Source organism: Bos grunniens, chromosome 3, assembly GCF_055505025.1.
Source record: "Bos grunniens cultivar Pamir isolate PY7600 chromosome 3, Bosgru_T2T1.0, whole genome shotgun sequence".
In the NCBI taxonomy this organism is placed as follows: domain Eukaryota; kingdom Metazoa; phylum Chordata; class Mammalia; order Artiodactyla; family Bovidae; genus Bos; species Bos grunniens.
Genome location: NC_141167.1, coordinates 86,912,497 through 86,935,567, shown reverse-complemented (window position 1 = coordinate 86,935,567; position 23,071 = coordinate 86,912,497). Strand labels below are relative to the sequence as shown.

Here is a 23,071-nt window from a genome sequence, read left to right as displayed (position 1 = left end):
ATAATAGGCTCTAGATTCGTCCACCTCACTAGAAATGACTCAAATGTGTTCCTTTTTATGGCTGAGTAGTATTCCATTATGTATATGTACCACAGCTTCTTTATCCAGTCATCTGTCAATGGACATCTAGGTTGCTTCCATGTTCTAGCTATTGTAAATAGTGCTGCAATGAACACTGGGGTACATGTGTCTTTCTCAGTTTGGGTTTCCTCAGGGTATATGCCTAGAAATGAGATTGCCAGGTTGTATGGTGGTCATATGGTGGTTTTATTCCTAGTTTTTTAAGGACTCTCCATCCTGTCTTCCATAGTGGCTGCATCAGTTTCTATTCCTACCAGCAATGCAAGGGGGTTCCCTTTTCTCCACACTCTCTCCAGCATTTACTGTTTGTAGACTTTTTGATGATGGCTATTCTGACTGGTGTGAGGTGGTATCTCATTGTAGTTTTGATTTGCAGTTCTCTAATAATAAGCCATGTTGAGCATCTTTTCATTTGTTAGACATCTGTATTTCTTCTTTGGAGAAATGTCTGTTTAGGTCTTTTTCCCACTTTTTGATTGGGTTGTTTGTTTTTCTGATATTGAACTGTATGAACTGCTTGTGTATTTTGGAAATTAATTCTTTGTCAGTTGTTTCCTTTGCTATTATTTTCTCCCATTCTGAGGGCTGTTTTCTCACCATGTTTGTAGTTTCCTTTGTTGTGCAAATGCTTTTTTAAGTTTAATCAAGTAGTACCACTTGTTTATTTTTGTTTTTATTTCCATTACTCTAGGAGGTGGGTCATAGAAGGTCTTGCTTTGATTTATGTCATTGAGTGTTCTGCTTATGTTTTCCTCTAAGAGTTTTATAGTTTCTGGTCTTACATTTAGGCCTTTAATTCATTTTGAGTTTATCTTTGTGTATGGTGTTAGGAAGTGTTCTAATTTCATTCTTTTGCATGTAGCTGTCCAGTTTTCCCTACGCCACTTATTGAAGAGGCTATTTTTGCCCCACTCTACTTTCTTGAACAAACAAGTAATTCTTTATTCAATGATTCATGTTGCAAAAATCTCTAACCAGTTTATTAACAATATGTTCATTCATGCTCCACATGGAGTTAACAAACTCACTGCATATTTTTATGTATTACTAGTACAACACTAATAAAATTTACAATAATATTAAATCATAAATTTTTCATTAAGATAAGAAAATTTAATGACAGGACCAGGAAATGGAATGGAAATTACAGGTTTGAAAGAATATTAAGAAGTCATCAAGTTTAACTTCCACTCTCCATTAAGACTTACAACTAATAATTTACAAAGAACACATATGCCCTTAAAAACACCTCCCACGTTTAACAGCAATGCTCCAAAAACCACACTGCTAACAAAATTGTTAACTTACAGCATTTTTTGGTCTGACTATAGATAAAGAGAAAGCAATAAGTACTTTCCATATCCTAGAAACTGACAGAAGCATGTAGACTGCCTCATGTCTAATTACCTGATTAGGAAGTCAAAACAGGCAGACTCCCCAGTTACATACCCAGTCAGACTTCTAGACTCTATCCAAGGTATGCAATCAGAGTAAACAATAAATCCCAGACTTGTTATACTCCACTGGCAACAAAGTATCTTCAAACTAGGTGACTAGGAAAAACAGGGGATAGACAGTTACAGCTGATCTTTTTGAATGGGTCTGAACTCCACAGGTCCACTTATAGGGGAACTTTTTTCAATAAATACATGCTATAGTACTATACAATCCACACTGTCGGAGAAGGGATAAGATACCCACTCCAGTATTCTTAGGCTTCCCTTGTGGCTCAGCTGGTAAAGAATTTGCCTGCAATGTGGGAGACCTGGGTTCGATCCCTGACTTGGGAAGATTCCCTGGAGAAGGGAAAGGCTACCCACTCCAGTATCCTGGCCTGGAGAATTCCATGGATTGTATAGTCCGTGGGGTCACAAAGAGTCGGAAATGACTGAGCAACTTTCCCTTCCCTTCACTTCACAGATGTAGAACCATGGATACAGAGGGGCCAAATGTAAAATTATTAATGGATTTTCCACTGCACAAGGGGTCAGCACCCCACACCTCCACAGTTTTCAAGAGTTAACTGTCTATTTTTTGTCCTTATTTTGATTTACTGGAGAAGGCAATGGTAACCCACTCCAGTATTCTTACCTGGAGAATCCCATGGCCAGAAGAGACTGGTGGGCTACAGTCCATGGGGTCGCAAAGAGTCGGACGTGACTGAGCAACTAACACACACACATTTCGATTCATTTAAACTATCTACTCCTGACTGTAACCTAAATGCCAATAACTTTTGGTCTGATTCTTTCATTCATGTATCTCTATATACTAGTAAAACCCATTCGATAATAAATATAACTTACTTTTCTTGCCTCCAGGTTTGATAATTTAAATTCTTTAAACTTCTCTTATCTTAATAATTCCCTCTAAAGTACAATATTCAAATTCCCCAAATCCCTTTCAGTTGCAATGTTTCAAATCAGACATAGTAGCTGTTTATAAATTGGAACTGGAATAAATATTGAGGAAGAATGAAGGACATATTTAAATAAAATTCTTCCACTTTAGAATTCAGGGTACAGGTTAGAGCAATAATACACATCATAGTGCTAATGGGGTAGCAAAGTAGGATGCCGAAACATCCACTTATAAAATAAACTCAAGTAACTACCTTAGGTAAACTATTTTCTGTCAAATTAGGTATCTGTAAGTATATTCTTTGCAGCCAAAGATGGAGAAGCTCTATACAGACAGCAAAAACAAGACCGGGAGCTGACTGTGGCTCAGATCATGAGCTCCTTATTGCCAAATTCAGACTGAAATGGAAGAAAGTGGGGAAAACCACTAGACCATTCAGGTATGACCTAAATCAAATCCCTTATGATTATACAGTGGAAGTGAGAAATAGATTTAAGGGACTAGATCTGATAGATAGAGTGCCTGATGAACTATGGACTGAGGTTCGTGACATTGTACAGTAGACAGGGACCAAGATCATCCCCATGGAAAAGAAATGCAAAAGAGCAAAATGGCTGTCTGGGGAGGCCTTACAAATAGCTGTGAAAAGAAGAGAAGTGAAAAGGAAAGATATAAACATCTGAATGCAGAGTTCCAAAGAATAGCAAGAAGAGATAAGAAAGCCTTTCTCAGCAATCAGTGCAAAGAAATAGAGGAAAACAACAGAATGGGAAAGACTAGAGATCTCTTCAAGAAAATTAGAGATACCAAGGGAACATTTCATGCAAAGATGGGCTCGATAAAGGACAGAAATGGTAGGGACCTAACAGAAGCAGATGTTAAGAAGAGGTGGCAAGAATACACAGAAGAACTATACAAAAAAGATTTTAACAACCAAGATAATCATGATGGTATGATCACTCACCTAGAGTCAGACATCCTGGAATGTGAAGTCAAGTGGGCCTTAGGAAGCATCACTACGAACAAAGCCAGTGGAGGTGATGGAATTCCAGTGGAGCTATTTCAAGTCCTGAAAGATGATGCTGTGAAAGTGCTGCACTCAATATGCCAGCAAATTTGAGAAACTCAGCAGTGGCCACAGGACTGGAAAAGGTCAGTTTTCATTCCCATCCCAAAGAAAGGCAATGCCAAAGAATGCTCAAACTACCGCACAGTTGCACTCATCTCACATGCTAGTAAAGTAATGCTCAAAATTCTCCAAGCCAGACTTCAGCAATACGTGAAACGTGAACTTCCAGATGTTCAAGCTGGTGTTAGAAAAGGCAGAGGAACCAGAGATCAAATTGCCAACATCCGCTGGATCATCAAAAAAAGCAAGAGAGTTCCAGAAAAACATCTATTTCTGCTTTATTGACTATACCAAAGCCTTTGACAGTGTGGATCACAATAAACTGTGGAAAATTCTTCAAGAGATGGGAATACCAGACCATCTGACCTGCCTCTTGAGAAACCTGTATGCAGGTCAGGAAGCAACAGTTAGAACAGGACATGGAACAACAGACTGGTTCCAAATAGGAAAAGGAGTCTGTCAAGGCTGTATATTGTCACCCTGCTTATTTAACTTCTATGCAGAGTACGTCATGAGAAACGCTGGACTGGAAGAAGCACAAGCTGGAATCAAGATTGCCAGGAGAAATACCAATAACCTCAGATATGCAGATGACACGACCCTTATGGCAGAAAGTGAAGAGGAACTAAAAAGCCTCTTGATGAAAGTGAAAGAGGAGAGTGAAAAAGTTGGCTTAAACCAGTTGGCATCTGGTCCCATCACTTCATGGGAAATAGATGGGGGAACAGTGTCAGACTTTATTTTTTGGTCTCCAAAATCACTGCAGATGGTGACTGCAGCCATGAAATTAAAAGACGCTTACTCCTTGGAAGAAAAGTTATGACCAACCTAGATAGCATATTCAAAAGCAGAGACATTACTTTGCCAACAAAGGCCCGTCTAGTCAAAGCTATGGTTTTTCCAGTGGTCATGTGTGGATGTAAGAGTTGGACCATGAAGAAGGCTGAGCGCCGAAGAATTGATGCTTTTGAACTCTGGTGTTGGAGAAGACTCTTGAGAGTCCCTTGGACTGCAAGGAGATCCAACCAGTCCATTCTAAAGGAGATCAGCCCTGGGTGTTCTCTGGAAGGAAAGATGCTAAAGCTGAAACTCCAGTACTTTGGCCAGCTCATGTGAAGAGTTGACTCATTGGAAAAGACTCTGATGCGGGCAGGGATTGGGGGCAGGAGGAGAAGGGGATGACAGAGGATGAAATGGCTGGATGGCATCACTGACTTGATGGACGTTGAGTCTGAGTGAACTGCAGGAGTTGGTGATGGGCAGGGAGGCCTGGCATGCTGTGATTCATGGGGTCGCAAAGCGTTAGACATGACTGACTGGCTGAACTGAACTGAACTGTGAAATATACACTAATTTATTTGTAGATGGTCTAAATATGGCTTGTCATCTGATCCAACCATCTATTTCTAGTTACATTTTATCTGAACGATATAGAGGCAACAGGATGGCAAATATAAGGAACAATGCATGAAAAATTCAAAGTAGGAAGGTAAAAGCAGGAAGTTTACTTAGAGTATTCAGTGTGTAAGAAAAAGCAAAAGCTATAGTAAGCAAAGTCCAACAGGAGTTCAGAGCTTGATTTCAGTGTGGCAGGTGTTGAGCCAGTCAAAGAAAAATTATTCTGCCATCAGAATAAGACTGATGTGAGAAATTAGTGCCTAAAGAAAGTGAAGTCAGGATCAAGAAACACTAGGTACTTGATTAAGTAACCTAGCTAAGAGTACCTACAGAAAAATGAAAATAATGCCCTATGGCTTGAAGAGGGGCAAAGGTCAAACAGTGACAGCTGCTTACAAGACTTCCAATTATGAGGATAGGTGGAACAGTAGCAATATGCACAGTAACTGATGAACTGGACTGTAAGAGTCATACTTCAGAGATGAAATAAATGGAATATTTATATTAAACTTGTGCTTGGTAAGTGCTATGTTCACAAGAAACAAAAAGATATCAAACTTAAGATAATTTTAAATCAGATAAAACTTGATAAATGGGGAAGGATGGGAATGGGGGAAATAGAATGAGAAATTAATATTTCTTAGATTAAAATTTGTAAAGTACCAATGAGATTTAAACACTGTTAAAAACTGTGATGATTCAGTGGCAAAATTAAGGAGAAATTGCTAGGGGATAAAAAAATAAGGCAGGCTGGAGCGACCAGGCGGAGCCAGGCCAGGTGTGCGTGTCGGTCGGTCCTTCCGTGCCCGCGCCGGAGACCAGCCCCGGAGGCCGCCCGGGCCCGTCCCTGTGCCCGGAAATAAAACAAAAAATAAAATAAAATAAAATAAAATAAAAAAATAAGGCAATGCAAAAAAGGTCTGATTCTTTATTCAACATATTTTCTACCAATAATATAAGTGTTGTGTAATACTGTGAATTAAACATAATTTCAGATTATATGCATCTGTGTATCTATATCTATCTATACTGTTACATATAGTTTTAGCGTTAACTGATAACTGTCATATATATCAAATGTAAATTACATAACTCAAAATTAATAAAAAAATAATAGTGCATAGTAAAGCAGATCATTTCTTTCTCTATCATTCTGGAGAAAGGAGAATTTGCCAGAGTATGCTGTAAAAACTGAATCAATAAAGTTTTCTTTTAGCAAATATATAATCCTAAAGTATGTACATCAACTAAGGTTACATCTTAACTTATTGCTAACCTTTAAGTTTGCAACAATCAATATAAGTCTATAAGATGTTAGGCCAAGTTAGGTTAAAAAACAATAACTGTAACTGCTTACTAAATATATATTTTATTATAAAGACTTTCTAATAAGCTGCTTGTGACCACTGATCAGCAAAATAAAAAGAATAAATTCAAAGACTAGATTAGAATAATAGTTCTAGATTCCAAGTAAATCTATATCTTAAAGGCACACCACCAGTCAGAAGAGTTCTTATTTATTTTGAAATTAACCCTCATGGATCATTTTGAAAAACAGCAAATACATGCAAAGTCAAAGCACTATTGATTTTAAACTCTCGTATTTATTCTTGGCAGATCAGAACAAAAGAAATTTAGGTTCACAGCTGTGGACGTTAAAAGGCAAAACAATGAATGCAACTATTTCAAAGTGGTATAATCCAAAAACAATTTTAGTAATATAAGAATTTCCCATCATGTTTTCAAAGGTTTACACCTAAAAGTTCACCATTCTAAACAACTAAACTATACATAATCTTCCATTTTGGTGAAGAATATTTATATTTCTATCCATCACATAAAGCTAAAAGGACTTCAAAGAATATGCTCCCTGGATAATCAAAATACTTAAAAAAGTCATACGTGAAATTTCAAATTAGATACATACTAAAACAAAATGGAATCTAGAAGATAGATTTGACTAGTTCAAGCTTTCATCTCAGCACTGCTGTTAAACAGTGAGAAAGGACCAAGTGTATGAGGCTACGTACAAGAGACATGCTGAATGTCTGTAGTTCACATTAGTTTCCAACAGTCCCTACACGAAGCACTGCAGATATAATCATTACTGTACAGGCAGCCTCTTAAGTGTCTTAGGGTTTGGCAGCCCATGATAAAGCAGAAAGAAGCTGAATACTGAATATTTTCCTGAGAGGAAGGTGATAGACTAGAAAGGGGCTCTATTTTTAGATTATATATGGAGCCAGTATGAATTATGCCAGTGACCACGCTAATCATTGAAACTGCTGAATGGGGTATGATGAGGTAGTTGCCTAAAAATTTCAAGAACCAAAGTTAGTTTCTTTTATGCAACAGCTCTAACCTTGGTTACCTTTTTCCCCTGCAAAGCAGTTAATCAAAAATCCTATTTCAACAAGACTACTTACTTATATTTAAAAATATAAGTATGTCCAACTAAAGGAGAAAAGTCTCATCTGTGTTCATTAGACTAAAATTAGTAGTTTTCTCCCTATTACTTGGTCTTATTTCTCCTCAAAGTGAAGTCCAGAGTTTACAAATAATGTTAATTTTTCCTCCTATAAAAATTTTTGAATATACTGTACTTTTAATCATTAGTAAAATCAATAACCTTTTAGAGTTTCAATTAAACATATAAGTTACTTTTAGTTAATTACTGTAACCATGTAAAATTGGATACAAAGCAGTATTTTAATATCAAGATTATAGAAGACACAATGATAATTTTTTAAAAATTCTAAATTCAATCAACTCCAATTATATTTTCAGTACATTACAAATGACTACTCAGGTTATAAGGCCAGGTAATCACAAGAAAAATGTCTGCAATCCAAAAACCCTATGATTCACACTAAGCTCGACTTCCTTAAAAAAAAAAAAAACCCTAAATATATACATTAATCATTGCCCTTTCCAATCTGTACCTTTTGTTAATAAATAAGTTAATGGATAAACTTAATGCAATTAATAGGAGCTTTCAAAAAATACAAAATAAACATCATCTTATGAACACATTACTATGACAGAAAAAAAAGAAATACTTATTTGTAAACAATGGGGAGAACATAACTTGGAGAAAAACTGGTCACCAAGTCACCAGAAAATACAACTCACAGCCCTTTACTACTACCAATGTTGGTCAGCCATCAGCTTAAACCAATTAATATATGTATGAAGAACTAAACAGCGAAAGAGAAAAGAAGTGGTTCCGTCTACTGAGCCTTGTTCTTGAATTAGTAAATGACAATGAATGAGTTCTCTTAACAGAAAAACTATGAAATGACAAAACTGGTTTCAAATACATTTTTAAGGAGAAATAAATCCCAAATGTAAAATGATTATATATGCCTTAAAAGAATCCCTAGAGAGTTTGAATTCAGAATTCTTCACGGGAAAATATAACTGCTTTCTCCTTCCAAAAGTTATCACCATTCTGTGTGAAAATGTTTCTATTCAATTCAGTAATGTTTTGAGATGATATTGGAAGAATAATTCTAAGTTAAAAGGACTAAGAAAAGTTTTTTTGAGGCAAGGAAATCTGTTCTGCAACTTGAAGGATGGGTAAACCTTACTACTAGGTAAATTGAGAAAAGGCATTTTAGTCACGGGGAAATGCTCACACAAAAGCAAAGGGGGGTGGGACTGTAGAGAAAGTGTGCCACTTTCTGGGGTTAGGAGTCAGAAAAGAGAAGTCTAAGAAGGCACTAAATTGTGAGAGACTCTGAATACACATTTGGCTGAAGGAGTATTTGGCCTTGTATTTGTATGATAAGGAATCTTGTGATTTTTTCAACGAAGGAATTGAAAAGTTGGATCTGTGTTAGTAAGATAAACTGACAGACAGAAGAAAGTTACTTCAAAAACTCCAGAAACCATTCATGAAAATAAAGCCTTCTCTCCTCATCTCACAACACCAAGCAAATTGCTTTGCACAGAATCGATGTCCAACAAACTTTTTTGATTTCTTGCCTGAAGAAGGTAAGAACTGTAAAGAAGCGAAGAATCCTATGGTAGTGAGAAAACCAGACTTGAGTACATTTCTGCTCCACAGTAAAATGGATATTTATATTTATGTAAATAACTCAGGAAGAATCTTACTCATATTTTTACTGTTTTTATAAGGACAATTAGAAGGATATTGAAAGTGTTATGTGATTTATAAAGTATTGAAAGGAGAACAGCTGTCCAAAAAGAAGGGCTGAAATATTTCTGTATAGTTCACAGCAAAACACAGCATATACAGGCATCTTAAAAGTGGGATTATGTCTCTACAAATGGAATCCAGAGACCCAGAGATTTAAAGAAACACAGAAGCAACTGGGACTTGGCCATGTTTTGAATCTCTGCACAGTGACTAGTTACTACTTAAATGATCTAGTTAAACTCTCAGGGTTAGTTTGGCATAGTGAAACTTATCCAACATGTGTCTTGGTGATTAGAGATATGATTTACAAAAAGCACCTCAATGCCTGGCTCTGGTACTTAACAAAAGTACTCAATATAGTAGAAATAATCATAATTGCCATTGTTATTTAAAAAAAAAATCACATGTCTATTAGATTTAGAATGCTAGTCTAAATCTATGTCATGTTTTCAATTTTAAAATTCCAGAGATCTAATTACGAAGTTTTTATCTTTTAGGTAAATTAGAAACATTTTATGCTTAAGAACAAGGCCATTTTAAAAACTACTATATCCTATCTTTGTTTTAATTAGCCGAGTACCAAGTCTGAGATTTATATTAAAACATTGTAACACTGCATGTCTGATTTAATAACAGAAGTTAATACAACTAAACAGCTTATCCAGCCAAAGAGGATTTGGAGGGAATGCCTTCTAAAACAGTAACACATAACTTTTTACTCTGTATCAGCTTCAAGGTAAGCTGTCCCTCCTCCCCTGAGCCTCCACACTACACACACACTCACACATCAACCAAAAGCGATCTGCCCCCTTTAAACGATGATTACTGACTTCGAAACGGTCAGCCAAAGCTGCATCTTGAATAATGATAAGCCAAGCAAAAGTGGTATTTATCAGGTAATCGCACAGGTGATTATCAAGCCGGAAATCTTCCGTGCACCCTTCTAAAGTGGCAGCTTCAAAATTCAGCTTCCCACACAGGCCACCAGAGACTCCAATACAAGCCGAGTGAAAGGAAAGCCAAGAATCTACTTCGTTTAATTCCACGGGAGGGTTATATTATACATTAAAGCAAATAAAATTTCCACCCTTAGTCGTTTTCTTTAAGAGTTCAAATGATACCAGTTTAAAAACGAGCTAACTGGTTACCATTAAACAAGGAAACTATAGGTTTCTTATTATTCCAAGATACTCTATAGATTTTCAGCAAAGGGCTTTCTTGACATTCAATGCTTACGAAAACTTTTTGCACCAACTATCAATTTCTATGGTAAAGCGACAGGTTGATTTCCCCAGAGTCCATTAACTTCAGTATGGTAAACGCAGGTGTCTGACAAAGGCTGCCTGCTCTAGACAGCAAACTCACCACAAGAAACGCCATCCTTCTCGGATTTAATTCCACGGGGTTTCGCGTTTTTGTTTGTTACTCACACTCAGAATACGTAAGTTGTTCTTGTATCTACTGTCCTTTTTACTAAACGAACAAACTAGAGAAGAAAGCCCTTAGGATGTACTCTAATTTTTAAATGTCCAACCTGAAAGAAACTGAGTGCTCGACCCGGAGCGGGCTACTCCTCACCCCGAATTTCTGATTTCTCGACTTGCGTCCCCGCGACCACTCCGGCCCCCTCCTGACGCGAACAAAGGAGATCGCCCCCACACCCCAGACACAGAGCCCGCCCCCTACTCACTCACACGCCCCCCCTCCCTGTCACCTCCCTCCGTCTGGCGTCCGCAAACGCCCCTCCGAACTCACCTCCCGGGGGCCGGCGAGTGTAGGGAGCGCGGCGGAGACGGCGAAGCTGCAGCAGCAGAAGCCACCTGCGCAACAGGCGGGTGGCAGCCGCCGCTCCCGCGGCAGGTCCCTAAGCGGAGGCACCGCGGGAGGCCGGCGCGTGCCCCCCGCCCCCAGGTCACGTGGGCCAGAAGTCCCGATCCCTCCTCACCGCCCCCAGCGTCGGCCGCCACGCAAGGGTCCCGCAGCGCCGCCCGCCCGCTACCGCGCCCCTCGTCTGCGCCTGCGCCCAGCTCCAGGCGCGCCCATTCAAACCGACAACGCCCCGCGTCTTTCGGACCCGCCAATGGCCGGCGGGAGGCGGGGCGATCGGCGCGCTGCCTCCGCCCCCCGGGCTGGGCTGGGCACTGCGTGTCAGGTTGAGGGAGGGCCTGTGGGCTCTTAGTCCCTCCGTTGCTCAAGGGTCTGTCCTCAACCACCAAAGCGAAGTTATTAATACTTTCCTGCCCTCCCGTTTCTTCTTCAGGCACTGACGAGTGGGCGAAAAATATGGTCCGCAAAGCGTCCTTTAGATCGGTCTGGCCGAGACCAGAAAGACCACTGAAAGACGGGAATCCCAAACAAGTGCCTCCTGCCCTGAAGGCTTGGTGCCGGCCCAGAGGCTGTCTCCCAGCGGCATCTGTGGGATGTTTGAGAAAAAGAGGGCTCTGTGAAAGGAACAGAGGGCCCCGTGTGAGAGTTTGAACAAGGCAGCCTCAGTTCTTGAGGCTGTGTGACAATTCTTGGTGTTCCCAGCTGTTAAAAAAGCAAACTTGTGTTGACTTCAGAATCGCTGGTTCCCAGGAAAATTGGAAGGCAGCTTTGCTGCGTTTTAAGCAGCTCCATTCCAAGATACGCTAGGAAGAATACGCTTTATTTACGCTCATTTCCTCTTCATATCAAGTTAACTGAAAAATGGGTCTGTTTGTTCTTTACAAAAATATTAAGATTATAGTCTCTCTTGGTTTAATTATCTGATGAATTTAATCAGATTATTTCTCAAATAGATATTTCTCCACTGAAATGAAGTTTAAATGTTTTTACAGGCTTAAGAATGTGTTAAGAAAACTCCAGTTTCAGTATCTCTCTGAATGATGGCCGTAACCAGTGATCCAAGCAACATTCCTATTAGGAACGCGTTACGGAAAAGTGGCTAAAATAACAGCTTTGGCATCAAACTAGACCTAGATTTGAGTTTCATCTCTGCCACTTACTGGTTGATTGACCTTGAACAGGTTGGTGGGTTAGTTGCTAAGTTGTGTCCGACTCTTCCGATCCCACGCCAGGCTCCTCTGTCCATGGGATTCTCCAGGTAAGAATACTGGAGTGGGTTGCCATTTCCTTCATCTTGAATGGGTTAGCTTTATCCTTTTTAGCCTTCAGTTCAGTTCAGTTCAGTCGCTCAGTCGTGTCCGACTCTTTGCGACCCCATGAATCGCAGCACGCCAGGCCTCCCTGTCCATCACCAGCTCCCGGAGTTCACTCACACTCACGTCCATCGAGTCAGTGATGCCATCCAGCCATCTCATCCTCTGTTGTCCCCTTCTCCTCCTGCCCCCAATCCCTCCCAGCATCAGAGTCTTTTCCAATGAGTCAACTCTTCGCATGAGGTGGCCAAAGTACTGGAGTTTCAGCTTTAGCGTCATTCCTTCCAAAGAAATCCCAGGGCTGATCTCCTTCAGAATGGACTGGCTGGATCTCCTTGCAGTCCAAGGGACTCTCAAGAGTCTTCTCCAACACCACAGTTCAAAAGCATCAGTTCTTAGTTTCCTCAAATGTAAAACACAGATAGTAAATCCTCTTTGAATAAGGGTGGTTGCGATGCTTACGTGAGGAAAGTTTTAAGTGGTTAACCTGACTGCTCAATAAATGGTACCTATTACCATTATTGTCAACCACTACCCTTAATATCAGGAGCTTATAAACACCTGAATTAACTGGCTGGTCTGGGGAGGCCTTACAAATAGCTGTGAAAAGAAGAGAAGTGAAAAGCAAAGGAGAAAAGGAAAGATATAAGCATCTGAATGCAGAGTTCCAAAGAATAGCAAGAAGAGATAAGAAAGCCTTTCTCAGCAATCAGTGCAAAGAAATAGAGGAAAACAACAGAATGGGAAAGACTAGAGATCTCTTCAAGAAAATTAGAGATACCAAGGGAACATTTCATGCAAAGATGGGCTCGATAAAGGACAGAAATGGTAGGGACCTAACAGAAGCAGAAGATGTTAAGAAGAGGTGGCAAGAATACACAGAAGAACTATACAAAAAAGATCTTCATGACCAAGATAATCACAATGGTATGATCACTCACCTAGAGCCCGACATCCTGGAATGTGAAGTCAAGTGGGCCTTAGAAAGCATCACTATGAACAAAGCTAGTGGAGGTGATGGAATTCCAGTTGAGCTATTTCAAATCCTGAAAGATGATGCTGTGAAAGTGCTGCACTCAATATGCCAGCAAATTTGGGAAACTCAGCAGTGGCCACAGGACTGGAAAAGGTCAGTTTTCATTCCCATCCCAAAGAAAGGCAATGCCAAAGAATGCTCAAACTACTGCACAGTTGCACTCATCTCACATGCTAGTAAAGTAATGCTCAAAATTCTCCAAGCCAGGCTTCAGCAATACGTGAAACGTGAACTTCCAGATGTTCAAGCTGGTGTTAGAAAAGGCAGAGGAACCAGAGATCAAATTGCCAACATCCACTGGATCATGGAAAAAGCAAGAGAGTTCCAGAAAAACATCTATTTCTGCTTTATTCACTATGCCAAAGCCTTTGACTGTGTGGATCACAATAAACTGTAGAAAATTCTGAAAGTGATGGGAATACCAGACCACTTGACCTGCCTCTTGAGAAACCTATATGCAGGTCAGGAAGCAACAGTTAGAACAGGACATGGAACAACAGACTGGTTCCAAATAGGAAAAGGAGTCTGTCAAGGCTGTATATTGTTACCCTGCTTATTTAACTTCTATGCAGAGTACATCATGAGAAACGCTGGGCTGGAAGAAGCACAAGCTAGAATCAAGATTGCTGGGAGAAATATCAATAACCTCAGATATGCAGATGACACCACCCTTATGGCAGAAAGTGAAGAGGAACTAAGAAGCCTCTTGGTGAAAGTGGAGAGTGAAAAAGTTGGCTTAAAGTTCAACATTCAGAAAATGAAGATCATGGCATCTGGTCCCATCACTTCATGGGAAATAGATGGGGAAACAGTGGAAACAGTGTCAGACTTTATTTTTGGGGGCTCCAAAATCACTGCAGATGGTGATTGCAGCCATGAAATTAAAAGACGCTTACTCCTTGGAAGGAAAGTTATGACCAACCTAGATAGCATATTCAAAAGCAGAGACATTACTTTGCCAACAAAGGCCCGTCTAGTCAAGGCTATAGTTTTTCCAGTAGTCATGAGTGGATGTGAGAGTTGGACTGTGAAGAAAGCTGAATGCCGAAGAATTGATGCTTTTGAACTCTGGTGTTGGAGAAGACTCTTGAGAGTCCCTTGGACTGCAAGGAGATCCAACCAGTCTATTCTAAAGGAGATCAGTCCTGGGTGTTCACTGGGAGGACTGATGCTAAAGCTGAAACTCCAATACTTTGGCTACCTCATGCGAAGAGTTGACTCATTGGAAAAGACTCTGATGCTGGGAGGGATTGGGGGCAGGAGGAGAAGGGGATGACAGAGGATGAGATGGCTGGATGGCATCACTGACTCAATGGACATGAGTTTGGGTGGACTCTGGGAGTTGGTGATGGACACGGAGGCCTGGCGTGCTGCAATTCATGGGGTCTCAAAGAGCCGGACACAACTGAGCAACTGAACTGAACTGAACTATTTCAGGTATTATAATCCCTTCTTACTCATCTTTTTGGGGTATTGATTCGAAAGCCACAATGGAAGTACAGCAAATTCAACATGTCCAAAATGAATCATCATTTCCTCCTTTCCCGCTTTCAAGTCTTCTCTTACACATATGACTTTCTGTCACTCATATTAGTTACCTCCATCTTACTCAAGTTGAATATCTTTTAAAAGGTGTAAATCAGATTGTGTCACTCCTTTCCTTGATAACCTTTAGTGACTTCTCATTTGGTTTAAAATGAAATCTAAATTTCTTACCATGACCCACAAAACCCTACTCCATCTTCCCCTGCCCACCTCCTCACTTTCTTGAATTTCTCCCTCCAGAGGGTTCACTTCCCTCCAAGGACACAGGACCCTAGAATAGACTAAGCCTCAGGGTTCTCTCAGGGCATTCCCTGTCAGTTCCCTTTGCGAGTTTTTTCCCCCTAGGCTCTTTAAATGCTTGGCTTCTTTTCAGCCCTCAGCTTTCAGCTTATTCATCACAGTATTCAGCAAATATTTACTGAGTTTTTGCTATGTTTTAGGAACTGTTCTCTCTGTGTGTGCAGCTCAGTTGTGTCCGACTTTTTGCAACTTCATGGACTGTAGCCCACCAGGTTCCTCTGTCCGCAGAATTCTCCAGGCAAGAATATTGGTGTGGGGTGTTATTTCCTTCTCCGGTGATTTTCCCAACCCAGGAATTGAACTCGCATCTCCTGGGGCTCTTATGTCTCCTGCATTGGCAGGCGGGTTCTTTACCACTGGCGCCACCTGGGAAGCCCTAGGTGCTGGGAATATAGTAGTGAGCAGGACAGAACACAGCCCTGCCCTCCTGGAATTCAATTAAAATAAATAAGAATGATATCAATGAGGAGAATTCAAAGCAGGGGAATATGAGAGTGACTGAATGACAGCTCTATATTGAGTGTCAAGGTAAAACAGGCCACTCTGAGAAGACAGTATTCAAACTGAGATTTTAATAATCAAAAAGAGACAAGTTTCCAGCACAACTCAGGGAAGAGCACATTAGGCAGAAGGGAACCTCCAATCCAAGGACTAAATTTTAATGTGAGGAGTAGCTTTTTGTGTTTGAGAAGCTGGAAGGAGGCTGAGGAGAGCTTACAGCTCCAGTAGGCCTTTGTAAGCCAGGGAAATATGTTTGGGCTTTATTGTTTAAATGTTATAGAAGCCAGTAAGAGATTTTAAACATGAGAATAACTTCATCTGTTTATATATATTTTTTAAAAGTACTATGGAATAAATCTAGAATTTGAGACATTCTATAAGACAACTAGCCCAGACTCTTGATAAGCATTATTGTTTACAAAAAACAGACCAGGAAAAGTTCAAGAATCTTGATGGGGTTCTATATCAGAGGTGGGTAGGGAATACAGAGAGAAAAAAGAGTCGAAGAAAAGTGACTATAAAAGACAGTTGAAAAGCAACCAGGAAATTTTGAATATAGACTGTATATTAGACAATATTATGGCATTACTGTTCGTTTTCTTACATATAACATGGAATTATGGCTATATAGAATTTTTTATTTTTAGAAGATGCAAGCTGAAATATTAAAGGTAAAGAGCCATGACTTCTGAAACTTATATTCAAATGGCTCAGCAAAAGAGAGAGAAATACAAACCAAATATTAACAATTGGGTCTAGATAAAGATATATGGGGAGGTGTGTGTGTGTGTGTGTGTGTGTGTGTGTGTGTGTGTGTGTGTGCGTGTGTGTGTCTAGATAAAGATATATGGAGGGGTGTGTGTGTGTGTGTGTGTGTCTAGATAAAGATATATGGAGGGGTGTGTGTGTGTGTATGTATGTATAGCTTCCCTAGTGGCTGAGTGGTAAAGAATCTATCTGCCAATGCAGGTTCAATCCCTGGATCATCAGGAAGATCCCCTGGAGAAGGAAGGGGCAACCCACTCCAGTATTCTTGCCTGGGAAATCCCATGGAAAGAGAAGCCTGGTGGGCTACAGTCCATAGGAGTAGCAAAAAATTTGGACACAACTTAGCAACTAAACAACTATATATATAGATAGATAGATACTATTCTTGCACTATTATATAAAGTATAAGATACTATTCTTGTACTATAATATACTATATATATATAAGTATACATGTGTATATATATATATATATATAGTATATATACTAAACTATATTCTGAAAGAGATAGGAATACCAGACCATCTGATCTGCCTCTTGAGAAATTTGTATGCAGGTCAGGAAGCAACAGTTAGAACTGGACATGGAACAACAGACTGGTTCCAAATAGGAAAAGGAGTTCGTCAAGGCTGTATATTGTCACCCTGTTTATTTAACTTATATGCAGAGTACATGATGAGAAACACTGGCCTGGAAGAAACACAAACTGGAATCAAGATTGCCAGGAGAAATATCAATAACCTCAGATATGTAGATGACACCACCCTTCTGGCAGAAAGTGAAGAGGAACTAAAAAGCCTCTTGATGAAAGTGAAAGAGGAGAGTGAAAAAGTTGGCTTAAAGTTCAACATTCAGAAAATGAAGATCATGGCATCCAGTCCCACCACTTCATGGGAAATAGATGGGGAAACAGTATCAGACTTTATTTTTCTGGGCTCCAAAATCACTGCAGATGGTGACTGCAGCCATGAAATTAAAAGACGCTTACTCCTTGGAAGGAAAGTTATGACCAACCTAGATAGCATATTCAAAAGCAGAGACATCACTTTGCCAACAAAGGCCCATCTAGTCAAGGCTATGGTTTTTCCTGTGGTCACGTATGGATGTGAGAGTTGGACTGTGAAGAAGGCTGAGCGCTGGAGAATTGATGCTTTTGAACTCTGGTGTTGGAGAAGACTCTTGAGAGTCCCTTGGACTGCAAGGAGATCCAGCCAGTCCATTCTGAAGGTGATCAGCCCTGGGATTTCTTTGGAGGGAATAATGCTAAAGCTGCAACTCCAGTACTTTGGTCACCTCATGCAAAGAGTTGACTCATTGGAAAAGACTCTGATGCTGGGAGGGATTGGGGGCAGGAGGAGAAGGGGATGACAGAGGATGAGATGGCTGGATGGCATCACTGACTCGATGGACATGAGTCTGGGTGAATTCTGGGAGTTGGTGATGGACAGGGAGGCCTGGCGTGCTGCAATTCATGAGGTCGCAAAGAGCGACTGATCTGATCTGATCTGATCTGATAGTATATACACACAATTCTTGTACTATACTATTCGTGTATTATTGTTTTACCTTTTCTGGAAATTTGGAATTTTTCAGAATAAAAAATTGGAAGAAAATCACTTTGTAGACTTCCATTTCTGACAGTAATGAAATAGTCTCACTCTCAGACTGAAAGCAACTTAAAATGGTTTTAAATATTTTTTAAAAAAATAGAAAATTTGTTAATAAGCTAGCATGAAAGTAAGGACTGATTACTCAGAAGCCAAAAACTAGTGAGAGATAAGTAGAATGCTGAAACCAAGCTTTGTCTTGGCTAAACCAGATGAATTAGAGTTTTAGTTGTCATGGTCTCATGAGGCATAGAAAGAAGAAACAAAGGCCAGGTTCCTGCCAAGATGAGAAATTTCATAAGAGACTCTACACATAAAGCCAGGATCCCCCAGAAGGTCTCTTCAGCCTTTTTCCAGAAGACTACAAGAGAAAGTTACCTATAAGCAGCCTTAAAGTAGGATGGAGGGGGAAAAACCTCCTCTGAGACTTTTTTAAACCAAAGGCAATAATCTCATCTACCTGAGGTGTCTGAAAAAACTCAAGCACATAATTTACCTTAAAGTGGTTTCAGGTTGGTGGTGCTCTCACAGAGCTGGCAAAGGTAAACCAGGTCACGTTTAGAGAAATCTAAATGCTATAGGCTGAATGTCTGTGTCCCTGCAAAATTCATGTTTAAACCTAATCCTCAGTGTGATGGTATCTGGAGATAAGGCCTCTGGGTGGTAATTAGGTCCTAAGAGTGGGGCCCTTGTGAATGAGAATAGAGCCTTTATAAAGATGACCTCAGGGGAAAACCTCACCCCTCTACCATGTGAAACAAAGTGAGGTGATGGCCTTCTATGAATCAGAAAATGGGCCTCACCAGACACCGAGTCTGCCAATGCCTTGATCTTGGGTTACCAGGCTTCAGAACTATGAGGAATAGGTGTTTTATTTATATAATGGTATCTTACTTTATGGTATTTTGTCAACCCAAGTGGACTGTAACACCAGCTTAACCCACATCCCAAACATTTCTACAGAAAAACTTACAAAAGTGAACTCTCAATCAAATCACAAATCATACAAAGAGACATCTTGTACAAGAATTAACAGAAAAGGAAAAAACCCAAAAATAAATAAAAAATCTCAGATAACAGAATCAAATACATAAAGACTTTAAAACTAGAATTGATTATAGCCATGGATTATAAATAAGTATGTTTAATATGATAAAAGAAAATATAAATAACAAAGTTCTGCAAAAATGAATGGCAAGTTTAAAAAAATCTAGACTTAAAAAAATTTTTTTTAAATCCATAATAATTAGAATTTGACAGGTTTAACAGCAGATTAGATATGCTGAAGAGAATCGGCAAATTGGAACATAGAACTGAACTAGTTTTTTCATATAAAAGAATCACAAAGGATAGAGTAAGAAGATCTAATATATGTCTGATTGAAATTCTATGATGAGAAAAGAAGCAGATAATACTTTCAAGCAGGATTAAAAAAAAAAATTTACACCTACACATGAGATAATGAAAATGCAGAGCATTGAAAACAAAGAAGTAAGCTTAAAACCATCAAGAGAGAAATGACCAATTACCGCCAATGGAACAAAATGAGGCAGACATGTGACTTTGCAACTGCAAAAAAAGTAAACCAGAAGAATATCTTTGACACTATGGTCAGAGAAAATGACTGTCAGTCTCAAATTATTTAACCAGTGGAAGTATCTTTCAAAAATGAGGATTAAATGCCTTTTCAGGTAAACAAAAACTGACTTTGCCATTACAGAGCCTCACTGACTGAAGCTGTATGGGTTCTCTGTCAAGAAGGAAAATGGTCTTAGATGGATAGTTAAGGATGCAGGAAGGAAACGCTGACTATATTAAGTGGTAAATATTAATAAATACATATAAACAACTATTAATTGATGTCATTTTTCTTTCTCACCTTGTAAACTCAATCAATCATCTATTCAATAACATATAGGTTGAAGTGCCTATTGTGTGGCAAACACTATGCTGGATACTAGGAAATCAGCAGTGGTGCTCTTACTGCACATTTCTAGATGACCCCCTGAAACACAGGCTTCCTTGACTTTTTCCAGTGCCTTGCAGAAGGAAGAGAGCAATGAGTGTGTATAACCTTAAACCTGCTGGGTTTTTGGGATAGATCAAGCTTAGCTTTTTTTTTTTTTTTTAAGCTGAAGTTGGATAGCTAGACTTTTCTCTAAGTTATAAATGACACCATTGAATCAACACAAATTTGAATAACTAGGTAGATAACACCTGTTGCTTCCAACAAATCTATCAAAGAATAATAACAGCGCTCCCTTTACTGAAAGAAAGAAAGAATGATGGGTGTGGAGGTTCCTCAGCAAGAATGTAAGCATGGCAGCTCTACCTTTTGGAATAAAACAGAAAAAATTAAGGGGAAGGAGCTTTCTAAAGGAATGCCTAAGAAAAGGGCCATGGGAAAGAGACCTCAAAATGCAGGAGGAAACAGCCTATTAACAGGCTTAATCTTTGATCTGAAATGGAGAGTTAATCAATCAATCATAATAGCTAAGATTGCTGTGCTATGCTAAGTCACTTCAGTCGTGTCCGACTCTGTACAACCCCATAGACGGCAACCCACCAGGCTTCCCGTGCCTGGGATTCTCCAGGCAAGAACACTGGAGTGGGTTGCCATTTCCTTCTCCAATGCATGAGAGTGAAGAATGAAAGTGAAGTCGCCCAGTCGTGTCCGACTCTTAGCGACCTTGTGGACTGTAGCCCACCAGGCTCCTCCACCCATGGGATTTTCCAGGCAAGAGTACTGGAGTGGGGTGCCATTGTAAGATTAATTGATGCTAAATATGCACCAGGCACAGTTCTAAGCACTTTACATGCTTAAGGATTATACCTGTACCTTGACTGATATAAGGACTAAATGAATTAATACGTGTAAATTGCTTAGGACAATACCTAGTGCATATAAATACTATATACTTTTTGCTATTATTATTGTTTTAGGTAGGACTTATTTTCACAGCAACCCTATGAAGTAGGTACTAATATTAACCCCTTTTACAGAATGTAAGGTTGGCTTCCCTAGAAGCAGATCCTGAGACAGGGATTTAGAGCCATAGGATTTATTGAGACCTCTACAGAAGGAACCTATAAAGAGCAGTGAAAGGGATAGGGAACAGAAAAGAGCTGAGCAAGAATAACTCCAAGGAAATCTTAGCCTTGGTTTGATTCATAGATGGAGGGCTCTAGAGTCTAGAGCATAAACCTCACTTTAGAGAAGGGTGCTGACTTTTTGTTCCCTCTATCGTATGGGCCGAAATGTAACTTCCCCAGGTATGGCAGCTCCCTCTAGTGCAAACTCCACAGAGAGGAGAGCAGCTATAATCCTTAGGAGCCAGTCTCACAGCAGCTGGGAGATGTTTATTTAGTAAAGGGCCTCTGAATAGGGCCTCTGTATAGCACCCACCACAGCTGGTAAATAGCAGAGCCAGTGTCGTCTCTCCCTATACTGCCTCTTGTGAAGTCAAAAGGAAAATGGTAAATGGAGACATATGTGACTGCCAAAGGGTCAGTACTAAATACTTAGTATTTAAAGAGCTCTTACAATGAATGAAACAACCCAACAGGAAAAAGAAAGGCAACAACCTGATAAAAAGGCAAAGGACAGGGAACAACACTTTACAATGGAAATTCAAAAAACCACAATGAGCCCACAAATGAACTTCAGCTTCACTAGTGTTTCAATAAATGTAAATTAAAACAATGGGACATCTTTTTTGCCTATTATATTGCAGATTTTAAAGGATGATAATACTGTTGGTGAGAGTATGTGAAATTACTCCTTTCATGTGCTGCTGTTGGGGCTAGAAACTGGTATTACCATTGCTGAGGGAGATTCTGTAATACATATAAAAAACCTCTGTACATCTTGACCAAATAATTCCATTTTTATGGTTTTACATAAATGACTGGACAAGTGCCCAAAATAAATGAACCAGATGTTCATTACATTCACCAATCATTTTTAATATGGAAACATTAGACACAACTTACATGTCCAGAGGATTGGTGAAAATAGTTATTAATCCATATAATGGAATATCATGTAGCCATTAAAAATTATGGCTGGTTGGCATAGAAAGATATTCTCAATGTATTAGATTGAATTCTTTAAAGAGCATGTTATGGACTTCTCGGTGGTGTAGTGGTAAAGAGTCCCCCTGCCAATGTAGGGGACACAGGTTCCATTCCTGGTCCTGGAAGATTCCACATGCCATGGAGCAACTAAGGCCATACTCACAACTACTGGAGCCTGCGAGCTCCAAGGTCTGCAAGTCACAACTACTAAGCCCATGCATTGCAACCATTGAAGCCCACGTACCTGCAGCCTGTGCTCTATAACAAAAAGAAGCCAGTGAAACGAGAAGCCTGCGCCTCTGCAAAGCAAAGAAGATCTGGTGCTGACAAGAATAAATAAATGAATTAAAATTTTAAAAAGAGCATGTAATAAAACTATAAATATTAATATGTTCTAACATTTTATAATATGCTCATTATTTTTTGGTTACTCTTGTAATAAAATAACTGGTCATATTGTGAATAATAGATAAATGAGCAAACTACTGAAATAATGCACAAATAAAGAAATAAAAATGGCCAATAAGCATATGAAAAATGTGCAACCACACCAGTTATCAAAGTACTTCAAATTAAAACAACACTGAAACTACTTTTTTGACAAAGATTTTTTAATTGTTACTATTTAGTGTTGCAGAGTATATATCAACATATCACTCCCAGGTTGTTGATGAGAATATATGCCTTTTGAAACTAATTTAGTATATCTATTAAGAGCATTAACATATTTATATTCTGTCCTAATACTTTCTCACCTAAGAATTATTTCAAGAGGAAATAATTTAAAATACAAGCAAGAATGTTTACCGTTAGGTTATTTTAAAACATTGAAAAACTGGATACAACATAAATGTCTGTCATTAGGGAAATGATTAATTATAGTATAGCTATAGAGTGGATATAACTTTTAAAAAAAGGTATTTATTTCAAAGTTTTTAATAACAGGGAAATATTCTTGGTGTTAA

General features: G+C 39.3%; 1 protein-coding gene across 9 annotated transcripts in view; it reads right to left on the bottom strand.

Annotated features, from left to right (window-relative positions):
• The window catches only part of GPSM2 (G protein signaling modulator 2), a 113,885-nt gene that overhangs the window by 42,520 nt on the left and 48,294 nt on the right, over nt 1-23,071 (bottom strand). For 2 of the 9 annotated variants that reach the window (XM_086391565.1, XM_086391561.1), the window contains exon 1: nt 10,887-11,146. The exons of 2 other annotated variants lie outside the window; for them this stretch is intronic. The gene's annotated coding sequence lies outside the window, so the exon portion shown is untranslated. Of the gene's footprint in view, nt 1-3,406; nt 3,525-10,496; nt 10,809-10,886; nt 11,147-22,350; nt 22,425-23,071 lie in introns of those variants that run through there. 5 more of the 9 variants (XR_015160598.1, XM_086391567.1, XM_086391563.1 and 2 more) reach the window with 5 other exon arrangements.